We start from the raw sequence: 11,782 nt of genomic DNA on the forward strand, positions 1-11,782 counted from the left end.
TTCTTATTAACACTATTATTTATTTACTAGCACTATTCTGTTAAAAATACTTTAAATTATCTGATTTTGATATTAAATGTACTGTATGAAATTTGCATGTGTCATGCATGTTTTTAGATTAAAAATGTAAGTTTATTTATTTTAATTTTTGGAGAAGGGGTGTTAGTGGAGAGAGATTTGAAGAGAGGATTTCCTGAAGACATCTAGGAGAGTTCCTTAAATACTGCAATACCAGGGTGAGAATTGCTTATGTAAGCTGTGATTAAGAGAAGACCAGCCATTTTCTGACTTAATTATGGCAAAAACTACTCAGTTTTCTCTCCATGTCTGTTTTCTCTGTATCATAGACTCTTGTTTTCTGTTTCCGTCTTGGAAAGGCAGGTGCAGACAAGAAACCAACTGTAAGATGTTCTTTGGATGCTGACATTAGCCAGGGGAAATCTTTATTTACGTGTTCAAGCAACTCTTGGTTTTCTTCCTAAAGGCCATTTGATATATACTCTTGAGTTCTGAGCTACCTTGGAGCTTGCATTGTTTGTTTTCTAGAACAAGGGCATCCAATTTTTTTGTTTAAGGTACTTTACATGGCATCCTAGGGCTTGCTATGCATTTGCTTCTCCAACTGACAAAACGTGCCATCCTCCAGTCTCCACAGGGAAAGAGGGTGTTGCCCACTGTTCTACTGTCAGTCAGAGCTCACCACGGTGCATGTTCATTACAGCAAAACACACCACCACTGACAACAGGGAACTTTACCCAGAACTGACAGACTCCCAGCACTGAAGCTAAATCATTTATCTAGAAGAATCTAGAATAATCTTTTATCTAATTGTAATGGCCTGCATGTTCCCCCCCTTCCCGGCCCCCAAATTTATATGTTGAAGCCCTAACCCCCCCAATGTGTTGGCATTAGGAAGTGAGGCCTTTAGGAGGTAATTAGGTTTAGACGAGGTCATGATAGTGAGCCCTCCAAAATGAGATTCATATCCTTATAAGAAGAGAAAAAGACACCAGAGCTCTCTTTCTCCACCATGTGAGGAAATAGCAAGAACGCAGCCTAGTTGTGAGCTGGAGGCAGGCCCTCACCAAAGACCAAATCTGCCGGCCTCCAGAACTGTGGGAAAGCAATGTCTGTTTAAGCCACCCAGGCTATGGTATTTTGTTATGGCAGCTCGAGATGACTTGGACACTAGTCTTTAGGCTTCTATGGCTGACACCTGTTACCATAATTTTAGGGAGGGCCACTCTGCTTCTGCCTTTATCTAGCTGAACTTTCTCTTTGTCTCAGTTAAAGAGACAGGGAGTGTATGAGGAAGAGATTCCAAGAAAGTGAATTTAGTCAGGAAGTTGGCATTCCTGCCCTCCTACACCCGTTATGCTCCCACTGTAATCACGCCCCTGAAGATGTAACTACCTCAAAGAATCATTTCCAAATCTAGTTTTACAATACATCACTGTGTCTTCAATTAACTCTAGGGCTGTTACAGAACAATAAAATGTCACAACACAATTTTTTTTTTTAACTTTTTTTTTTTTTTGGCTCCTTTGGGTCTTCATTGCTGCATGTGGGCTTTCTCTAGTTGTGGCGAGCGGGGGCTACTCTTCATTGCGGTGCATGGGCTTCTCCTTGCGGTGGCTTCTCTTGTTGCCGAGCACGAGCTCTAGGCGCACGGGCTTCAGTAGTTGCAGCACGTGGGCTCAGTAGTTGTGGCACACGGGCTTAGTTACTCCACAGCCTGCGGGATCTTCCCGGACCAGGGCTCAAACCCGTGTCCCCTGCATTGGCAGGCAGATTCTTAACCACCGGGCCACCAGGGAAGTCCCTCAACACAATTTTGATTCACCTTAATTTTGAAAGTTAAACATCATTCAGGCTTTTTTCTAGAAGACAACAGAATAATTGTCATCCTAGAAAAATTGCAAGTTTTCCTTTTCATGTGTTTCCATACTGTTTTATGTATAAACCCTGTCCCCCCATTTTTGATGACAGAATCTATAATATTAGTCAAGGTGTTAGTTAAACTGAGAACAAATTTAGAAAAGGCTTGCTGCCCAAAGTGGGGTCCACAGGCCAGCAGTGGGGGCATCACCTGGAAGCTTGTCAGAAACGCAGAATCTCAGGCCCACCCAGACCTGATGCGTCCCACTCTACCTTTTAACACAATCTCCTGGTGATTTGTAGGCACCTTACAGTTTGGAGAGCACTGATTTTAAAGTTACTGGGTAGTTCACAGACTCTCCTTCAGGAGGGCCAGATTTGGGATGTTAACATCTGGAACAAAATCCAAGTCACTCCTCAGAGGAGCTCAGTGAGGACAGCAGCCTGGGGGCCCAGGTCACAGCCCACCCCCGAGCTTAGGTGAGGCCAGGAAAAGGAACAGAAAGGAGGCATGTGCCTCTGAGGGGGAGGGATTCTTCAAAACAAAGGCAAGGGGGTTCAGCTGCTGGGTGGCCAAAAAAGAATGACAGACCTCCCCTCCCTACGTATTTCTTTTTGGAGGAATGGTGGAGTCCCGCTCTGCCATTACCTGCCCAGACAACTTTAGCAAGTGCAAGGACATTTCATAGCCTGATTTCCTCATCTTTAATATTACTTTAAAGTGATAGTTTCTACTGACACAGAACTTTACAGTTTGCAAAGCATTCCCATGCATATATTTTCATTTGAGCCAACAGGACAACTCCGTGTGATAGATAAAGTAGCGTTACCTCCATTTCACATATTGGAAAAGAGAGGCACAGAGCGACCTGAGAGTGCTAAGACCCCAGATCTTCAAGCCCTCGTACTGTGACCCTGGAACCACAGCCACATGAGTTCATGTGTGTGAAAGTAAATTGAAAACTGTAATGTGTTATTCCAATAAAAGGTGTTCCTTAGTACTCTAGGAACATTCCACAAATACATGTCTAACTGAATTGACTCATCCACCAAGATGCTGGTCCCAGGATCAGCTTGTGTTGTGTTTCTCTCCTTGTGTTGTGGTAAAACTATTACCAGGAAAAGCTACTAATTAATATTAGTGATGATGTGCATGTGAATGAGCAATAAAGGAAACCCTAGCAACCCAGATGGAAGGAAATGATCACATTGAAGTTGTTTCATTGTTTAGAGTCTTCTGCAGAAAGTAACTGAGAAAATCTTAAATGTTTCTTCAGAACTACTTCGAAGAACTAAAATGACCCTTTCAATTATTTGTTATTTATCCTCATACTTTCCACATTCTTCTACAAGGTCCTATGACCAATTCTAGGAGGTTCAAAGGCAGCTAAAGGACCAGGATAATGATAAGACCAGAATTCAAGTCTTCTGTTCTTAAAATCAATGTTTATTTTGGGTTTTTCAAATAATGAGTCTATTTTTTTCTCTAGAAAGACACAATAGTTTCCTTTCATCTGTCTCTTTACAGTAGGTCACACCCTATGGTTCTTTTATCATCTGTTATGAATTTCACTAACTCTAGTTCTTTCTTTGTCATTGATGTTACATTTAAGTGAAAGGATTTTCAGCAGAGTTTTAAATTGGGTGAGGTCTCAAGGTCAAATGTCTTTGGCAAAGCCTGCGCTAGGAAATAGCTTTTCATTTAAAGCAGTAGAGAAAGGAATATTAGTTGTTGTTTTTTTTGTTTTTTGTTTTTAAGTAGAGGGAAGCATCTTCTATTTATTTATTTATTTATTTTTGGATGTCTTGGGTCTTCGTTTCTGTGCGAGGGCTTTCTCTAGTTGCGGCAAGTGGGGGCCACTCTTCATCGCGGTGCGCGGGCCTCTCACTATCGCGGCCTCTCTCGTTGCGGAGCACAGGCTCCAGACGCGCAGGCTCAGTAGTTGTGGCTCACGGGCCTAGTTGCTCCGCGGCATGTGGGATCTTCCCAGACCAGGGCTCGAACCCGTGTCCCCTGCATTGGCAGGCAGATTCTCAACCACTGCGCCACCAGGGAAGCCCAGTTGTTGTTTTTTTTTATTGTTATAATCCCTGCTCTGCAAATAGATGATGAAAAATACATATTAACACCATCCTATCTAAACTGAAATGTCTTTTTTTTTGGTTTTTTTTGTACAATTGTTTATACAAATTCAACAAAGGTAAAACCGCATCAGGGAAGGTCTAGGGAAACACCACCTTACAACAATGGCACTTATGAATGCATAACTTTACAACTAGGAAACAGCCATGTTATAAACCTTAAACGAGAACTCAACTCACACTTCAAAGGAGAGAAAAAAGGAAAAGAAAGGCTATATTGGATCATTTATTCAACTTCTTGACTCACTGTATAAATTAGATCTATGTAGAGTACAAGAGCTCATATGCGGGAGCAAAACCCTCCTGAGTTCAAAGGCTAAAGTCTGAATTTTAAAATTTTGAGAAAAAGGTGAATTCTATACAGAGGAAATTTAGCAAAGTGTCTCACTTTGACTATAATTTACACATATCCACAACATGCTTATATAACTTCTTGACATACAAAGCAGGCTGTCAACTTCCAGTTAGACATGCTTTTAACTGGAAGGTCTTAGTTTTGCCAGATCTGGGCATGTATGTAGATGGATTCATATGAAGTACAGGTTAAGTTCTCTCCTACCTTAAGGAAACCAGGAAAGTTGGCAATCTCAAAACAATAAAAACACTGGTATGCATTCAAACCTTGCATAAATAACTTTTAAACAATTTGTACAAAAATAGTTCTGCATAATATAAGATGTAACAAAACCAAACAAACAAACATGTCAAGACGGCAGCTGTGGTGTGTGGTCCATTTTATGTTGACACCAAAAACCCCAAAGTTGCCAGGAATAAGATGTCCAAAACAAAAAACATCACCACCAAAAAAAAAATTCCTAAGCTCATGCTTCCAGTAAGAGAATTTCTCCCAAGTCCATCCTCCTCTCCGATAGGAATATCTTCTTGGTAAAGGCTGCCTTAGAAATGGTCCAGAAAGCAGTGCAGTTTTGATTCAGAAAGACCAAAGGAAAGCGCCTGACTCACTCATCCCCCAAACGGTGGCGGACTGGCTTCTCCCTCAGCGAGACTTGCAAAATGGAATCGTTCTGTGGTCTGTTGTTCCAAGTTCCAAATTGAAAATAAAAGCCCTAGTTTTTGTAAAGTCTTTTACCCTCCCCTGCCGCGTCTCCTCCCCTCACCCACCCCCGGAAATGTCTTTATTCACGTTCATTTCCTTGCCTTTTTTGTGGGGAGAGGGCTCCTATTTTGAATATGTATGTATTCATAAAAAATGCCATTTGTGGTGTGCCTACTATATGCTAAAGATTATACCAAGCATTTAAAATATATTATCTTGGAAATTCCCTTGCGGTTCAGTGATTAGTAGGACTCCATGCTTTCACTGCCGAGGCCACGGGTTCAATCCCTGGTTGGGGACCTAAGATCCCACAAGCCACACGGCACGGCAAAAAAAATAAATAAATAAAATAAAATATATCATCTTAAACCCCCTTTGGTACTATCAACAATATTATCAACACTCTGCAGTTGATTATACAGTTGAATAATTACAATAATAGTAATCACTAATTTTCACTGCTCTTTACAATATAATTGGCAATAGTGCTGAGCTCTTTCACGTGTATTGTCTTGCTTAGTCCTCACATCTGCCTTATGAGGTAGCTACTGTTATCATTCCCATTTTACAGATAAGGAGACTGAGGGACAGAGAGGTTAAGAAACTTGCCCATGGTCACTCAGTTAATAAGTTTTGGAGTGGACATCCATCCCAGTGCGGGTTTATTGCCAACGCCCTTTTGTTTCCAGGAGCAGGTTACTGCTGAGTTCTGCTAATTTCTTCATAAACACAGTTGCCTTTGAAAGGCCTTTGAAGGCCTTGCTCAGCATAGACTCTAGCATTCGACAGATCTGGCTTCAAATCCCAGTGAATTTAGTCTGGCCATAACCATCAGGACAGTTTCTCCCAATTCTGTCACCAAGTCTACTTTCCAGCCAGTGGAGAAGGAAGAAAGAACGGAAGTCCACATCCCTTCCTTTTACAAGCAAGCATGAATTCTGCCCCCTTCCCATGGGTCTGGACTTCATCTCATGGCTAGATCCAAGGAAGGCTGGGGAATACAGACGTTATACCGGCAGTCATGTGCTCATCTAGAATGTATAGATTTTACTAATAAAGAAAGAAGGGTAGAATGAATGTTAGGACAACCAGGAGTCTTTTCCTCCTCAAGCTTCACCACTCTGTGACCTTGGACAAGTTACTTATCCTCTCTGAGGCTCAGTTTTGTCCTTTGTAAAATGAGGATAGGAGTATCATAAGCCCATTGTTAGGATTTAGCTAGTGCGTGTAAGGTAACTAGCTCAGTGCCTGGCACAAAGCAAGTATTCAATAAATGTTAACTACTATTAATATTGAGAAGGATTGTATAATGGAAGTGCCAGATTGAAGCTACAATGATGTATGATGACTCTAAAACTTGAACTCTATTGTCAGCATCCCACAAGGATTGTTTGCTGGGTATTGTATAATTGCTGAGCTTTCTCCTATCTATATTCCAAGGAATTCTGGAGGTAAATGGAGTATTAAAAATGTGATATTTTCAGATTCTCAGACAACTGGGGTTTAATTTCCCCAGGTAGAAATGGTGATCCCACTAGAGTGTATGTGTGTCACCCTATATTATCTAGATATATTTAGATACAATATCTAGATATTAACCTAGAGCAGTGACACTCAGCCCTAATTTTGCAGAATTTCTGGTGGTCTCCAATTATTTCTAAGGATACAACAAATTCTTCAAAATAAACTTAACTAAAATAATTTTTATGCACACAATATACATAATATTCTGACATTATTTTATGCAACATTTATTGAGCTCTGACAATGTACCAAGCACCCTGATAGGCACTGGAGGTACAACTGAAGGTAGACATGGGCTCTGCCTTCCTGAAGTGAACAGTCTCTCAGGGGAGATAGGCTTTAATCACATAATTGCACAAGTCAATGTTAAAATTGCAGCTCTGGTTATGAATGGGAGGTACATGGTGCTCTGAAAATGTACAATAGGGGGAAATGACTGTACAGAGAGATGGGGAAAGTTTTGCAGAGGAAAGCCATGCCCTTTCGCCATCTGAAGCATGAAGAGGAGGTGAAGAGCTTAGAGGACATGTTCTGATGCTCTGGAACCAATCAGGTTCTGTGGGGCCTGAAGAATATAACATTTCTTTCAGAAAAAGAATATAAATGTAGCCTACTTTTGCAAATTTTACAGAAGCACATGACCATGGAAACACATTAAGGGCCCTGTGCAATTAAGGAGCTCTAAGGCTCAAGCTTCATCAGCTGTAGGTAACCCCCTTGGGATGGGATAGACTCACTTCACAGACTGAAATGGGCACAGTAAGGCCTTTCAGTTGGGGATTTAAGAGGCAGTCTTAGGACCCTTTCCCTGCTACTTTCCACTCTGTGAACTTGGACAAGTAACTCTCCAATCTGGTTATCCTTGATCGTCACACTGGGATTTAAAAAGCTTTTAATAAAATAGTATGTGTAAGCACTCGGACTGAGGTGTGATCACTGGTATTATTGTTATTAAAGCATTTGAAAGACTCTTTGTCCTTCTGTGAAATGCAGGTTTACTCCAAGGTGGGAGGCTGTCTCTTTGAATGGTGGTTCAAGATCAACCGCCCCTACCCCATTCACAGTATGACCTCTCCTATCTTGAGGTGGCTGTCCTGGAGCCAGAGATGGGCTCTCACCAACCAAAGGCATGTGGTGAAGGCTAACACTGATGGCTTTTGAATGAGCAAGGGAAGTTTCTAGGCCCTGACAGGGGAGACAGTACTCTACTTCCCTCTTAGAGTTGGAAGCCAATGAGAACTCTGTAGTAACCTCAATTTTTAGATTTTTTTTTTTTATAAATTTATTTATTTACTTTTGGCTGTGCTGGGTCTTTGTTGCTGAACATGGGCTTTCTCTAGTTGCGGCGAGCGGGGGCTACTCTTTGTTGCAGTGCTTGGGCTTCTCATTGTGGTAGCTTCTCTTGTTGCGGAGCACGGGCTCTAGGCGTGCGGGCTTCAGTAGTTGTGCCTCGAGGGCTCTAGAGTGCAGGCTCAGTAGTTGTGGTGCACGGGCTTAGTTGCTCTGTGGCATGTGGGATCTTCCCAGACCAAGGCTCGAACCCGTGTCCCCTGCATTGGCAGGCGGATTCTTAACCACTGCGTCACCAGGGAAGTCCCTGGAACTGACTTTTTGAAAGGTGTATTCATGGGCAGAGAGATGCCTCCATCCTCCATCCTCAGGGCGTGCAACCCAAGGCAGAACATAGCATGGGTGACCCACCATCTCAATTGGCCTGAAACTCTCCCAGTTTTAACACAGAAAGTGCCATGTCCTGAGGAAACGCCTCAGGCAAAATGGGACGGTTGGTCACCCTCCCCCAGCAGAGGGCACCTTGTAAGCCCTTACCATTCTGCTGCCTTCTGGTGAGAGTGGGTGTGACAGGCATTATTACTGTCCACCCACTTCGGGTTCCTCTCTATTTCCTCACAGGAGGGAGGATTACACTTCTCTGTTCCTTTGAAGTTAGGTGATGTCATGTGACTTGCTCAGTCCAATAAAGCATGAATGGAAGAGATGCTTGTGACTTCTGGGTAGAAGCAGTTAAGAACCAGTATGGGGAGGGCAGGGGAGAGATAAATTAGGAATTTGTGATTAACTGATACACACTACTATATATAAAGTAGGTAACCAACAAGGACCTACTGTATAGCACAGGGAACTATACTCAATATTTTGTAATAACCTATAAGGAAAAAGAATCTGAAAAAGAATATATATACATATATATATATATATGTATGTATAACTGAATCATTTTGCGGTACACTTGAAACTAACATGACGTTGTAAATTAACTATACTTCAACTAAAATATAATAATAATAAGGAAATTAAAATTTTAAAAAAACAGTATGTAATCCTTCATATTTCCTTCCTCCTGCCGTGGCACTGGCAACATCTAGATGGTGGAGGCTCTGTCAGCCTGAATCCCTGAGTAAGGACCACACGGAGCAAAGCCCCCCACCAACCCTCAACATTATGTAGCAAAAGTGTATAATAAACTATTGTGCCTTTAAGTCACTGAGATTTGGATATCCTTTGCTACTGCAGCATAACCCAGTCCGCCCTGACTGATACAGGAAGTAAAACCAAGACCCTATGTAGAGTTTATAGTAGTAATATGGTTTTAATAATTTTCCTGTGGAAGATGATAATAAAACCTTTGTACACATCCCAGTATGATGCTGACAGGAGGAAAAAACAGTGTCACTTTTCCAAACTATCCAGCAGGAGAAAGGCCCTGGACTAACCTGAAGGCCTGGTGAGTAAAACTCCTTGGGCCTCAGGTTACACTCACAGGTGTTGGCCTCTTGACTTCCCAGGACTGGACAGGTGCATGGTGCCCAGGCCCTTCAAAGCAAAGGAGGCTCTGCCACTAAAGATGAAAAAATTTAATGTGCGACTCTGATAGTAACAGGGTTAAATTAGATATTACACATATATATACACACATTATACATACATATACATATATTTAAACAAGTTTATGGAGGTATCATTTACAGACCATAAAATAATTTTAAGTTTATGATTCCATGATTTTTAGTAAATTTACCAGGTTGTGCAACCATCACATTTTCATCCATTAGAACATTTCCATCACCCCAGAAAGATCCTTCCTACCCATTCATAGTTCATCCCTATTCCCACCTCCAGCCTCAGGCAACCACTAATCTACTCTCTGACTCTATAAGTTTGCCCTTTCTTGACACTTTATATAAATGGAATCATACAATATGTAACCTTTGTGCCTGGATTCTTTCACTTTGCATAATGTTTTTGAGGGTGATCTACATTGTAGACTATATCGGTGTATATATCAGTATCAATATGTATGTTTTTACATATATATCAATATATATCAGTATGAGTATGTATATATATATATAGATATAGATACAGCGTGTGTGTGTGTGTGTGTGTGTGTGTGTGTGTGTGAAGAGACAGGGTATGATGGAGAAATCTTAGGCCTCAGAGACTATCAAATTTGTGTTGAAAAGTACAAATAAAAACAAACAAAAATATGTGTTGAATCCCAGTCCTTGGAAACTCTCAGAATATCAGTTCAGTTACTCCCCACTCCTTTAAGAGAGTAACAAAGTCTCTTTATCTGAGTACAGATACTGCCCAACATTTTCCAGCATTTTCATCCTCAAGGTTTATACTGAAAAGTGACTATACATCAGAAACAGTATCTCCTTGTCTAGTGATACAGAGACAGGGCAAAACACCAGAAACCTCACAAAGGCCATCTCCTCCTTGCCACTCAACTTCTCCTCAGCCCTGCAGACAGAGCAACCGCAGGTGTGCAGCTGGCATTGTCCCTTTTCCTTCCTCAGGCTAGTCTTTCCAGCGGTGCTAATGAGCCCTGGAATAAACTGCTCAAGAACAGGCAGCAGGAAGGCAGGAGAAAAAAGGGACAGCATAGTTCATAAATCAGACAAAGAAGTAGAGATACAGCCCAAGCAGGCTTAAAGGGAAAAATCCTGGGTGTAGGGATTTGTACTCAAGATACAGATACCTATATACCTGTACATAAAGCTTTTTATACCTTATATACCTTATATACATATGCAGTGTATATATTTTTAAGCACCATAAACTTTGTATACCCTGGCTGCTTCCATAGTGCACCAAATATTTGCTCTGTTAAAAGATAATAAAAACATAAGTAAGAAGACATCACAATTCTTTTTCTTTTTTTGGTGGCGCCGCATGGCATGCGGGATCTTAGTTCCCCAACCAGGGATCGAAGCCACACCCCCTGCAGTGGAAGCACGGAGTCCTAACCACTGGACCACCAGGGAAGTCCCAAGACATCACAATATTACAAAAAGCATTTACGCCGGACCTGAGGAAAACTGCTAGGGGAGATGTTTCCAAGACGCCCTATTCCATGGCCTATACAGGAAAAAAAAGTTTAAAAAGAGTGGGTATATGTATATGTATAACTGATTCACTTTGCTGTACACCTGAAATTAACACAACATTGTAAATCAACTATACTCCAATAAAAAATTTTTTTAAAATGCCCTATTCCAGGGGTTCCCACCCTATCTGTGCATTAGAATCACCCAGGTATTAAAACATACGACGCCCAGGCCATGCCTCAATTGTATTAGTTTTCTGTGACTGTGCAACAAATCACCACAAACACGGTGGCTTAAAACAACAGAAATTTATTCTCTCACAGTTCTAGAGTCTCGAAGTTTGAAATCAAGGTGTCAGCAGGGCCGCTCTTCCTTTGAAGCCTCGGGGGTTGGGGGGATGGTGGATTTTCCTGTCTCTTCCAACTTCTGGTAGCTCCAGATGTTCCTGGGCTTGTGGTTGCCTAGCTGCCTCCATCTTCACATGTCCTTTTCCTCTTCTGCATGTGTCTCTCCTCTGGGTGTCTCTTATAAGGATACTTGTTGGAATTATGGCCCACTGGGATAATCCAGGATGATATCATCTCAATATGCTTAATTACATCTGAAAAGAACCTTTTTCCAATTAAAGTTACATTCACAGTTTCTAGGAAGTGAACATACCTTTTTGGGAGTAACCATTCAACCCACTAATAATTGCTACAGACTGGATGTTTATGTCTCCCCAGAATGCACTTGCTGAAAACCTAATCCCCAGTGTGGTGGTATGTGGAGGTGGGGCCTTTGGGAGGTGGTTAGGTCATAAGGGTGGAACCCTCATGAATGGGATTA

Source organism: Eschrichtius robustus, chromosome 6, assembly GCF_028021215.1.
Source record: "Eschrichtius robustus isolate mEscRob2 chromosome 6, mEscRob2.pri, whole genome shotgun sequence".
NCBI lineage: Eukaryota > Metazoa > Chordata > Mammalia > Artiodactyla > Eschrichtiidae > Eschrichtius > Eschrichtius robustus.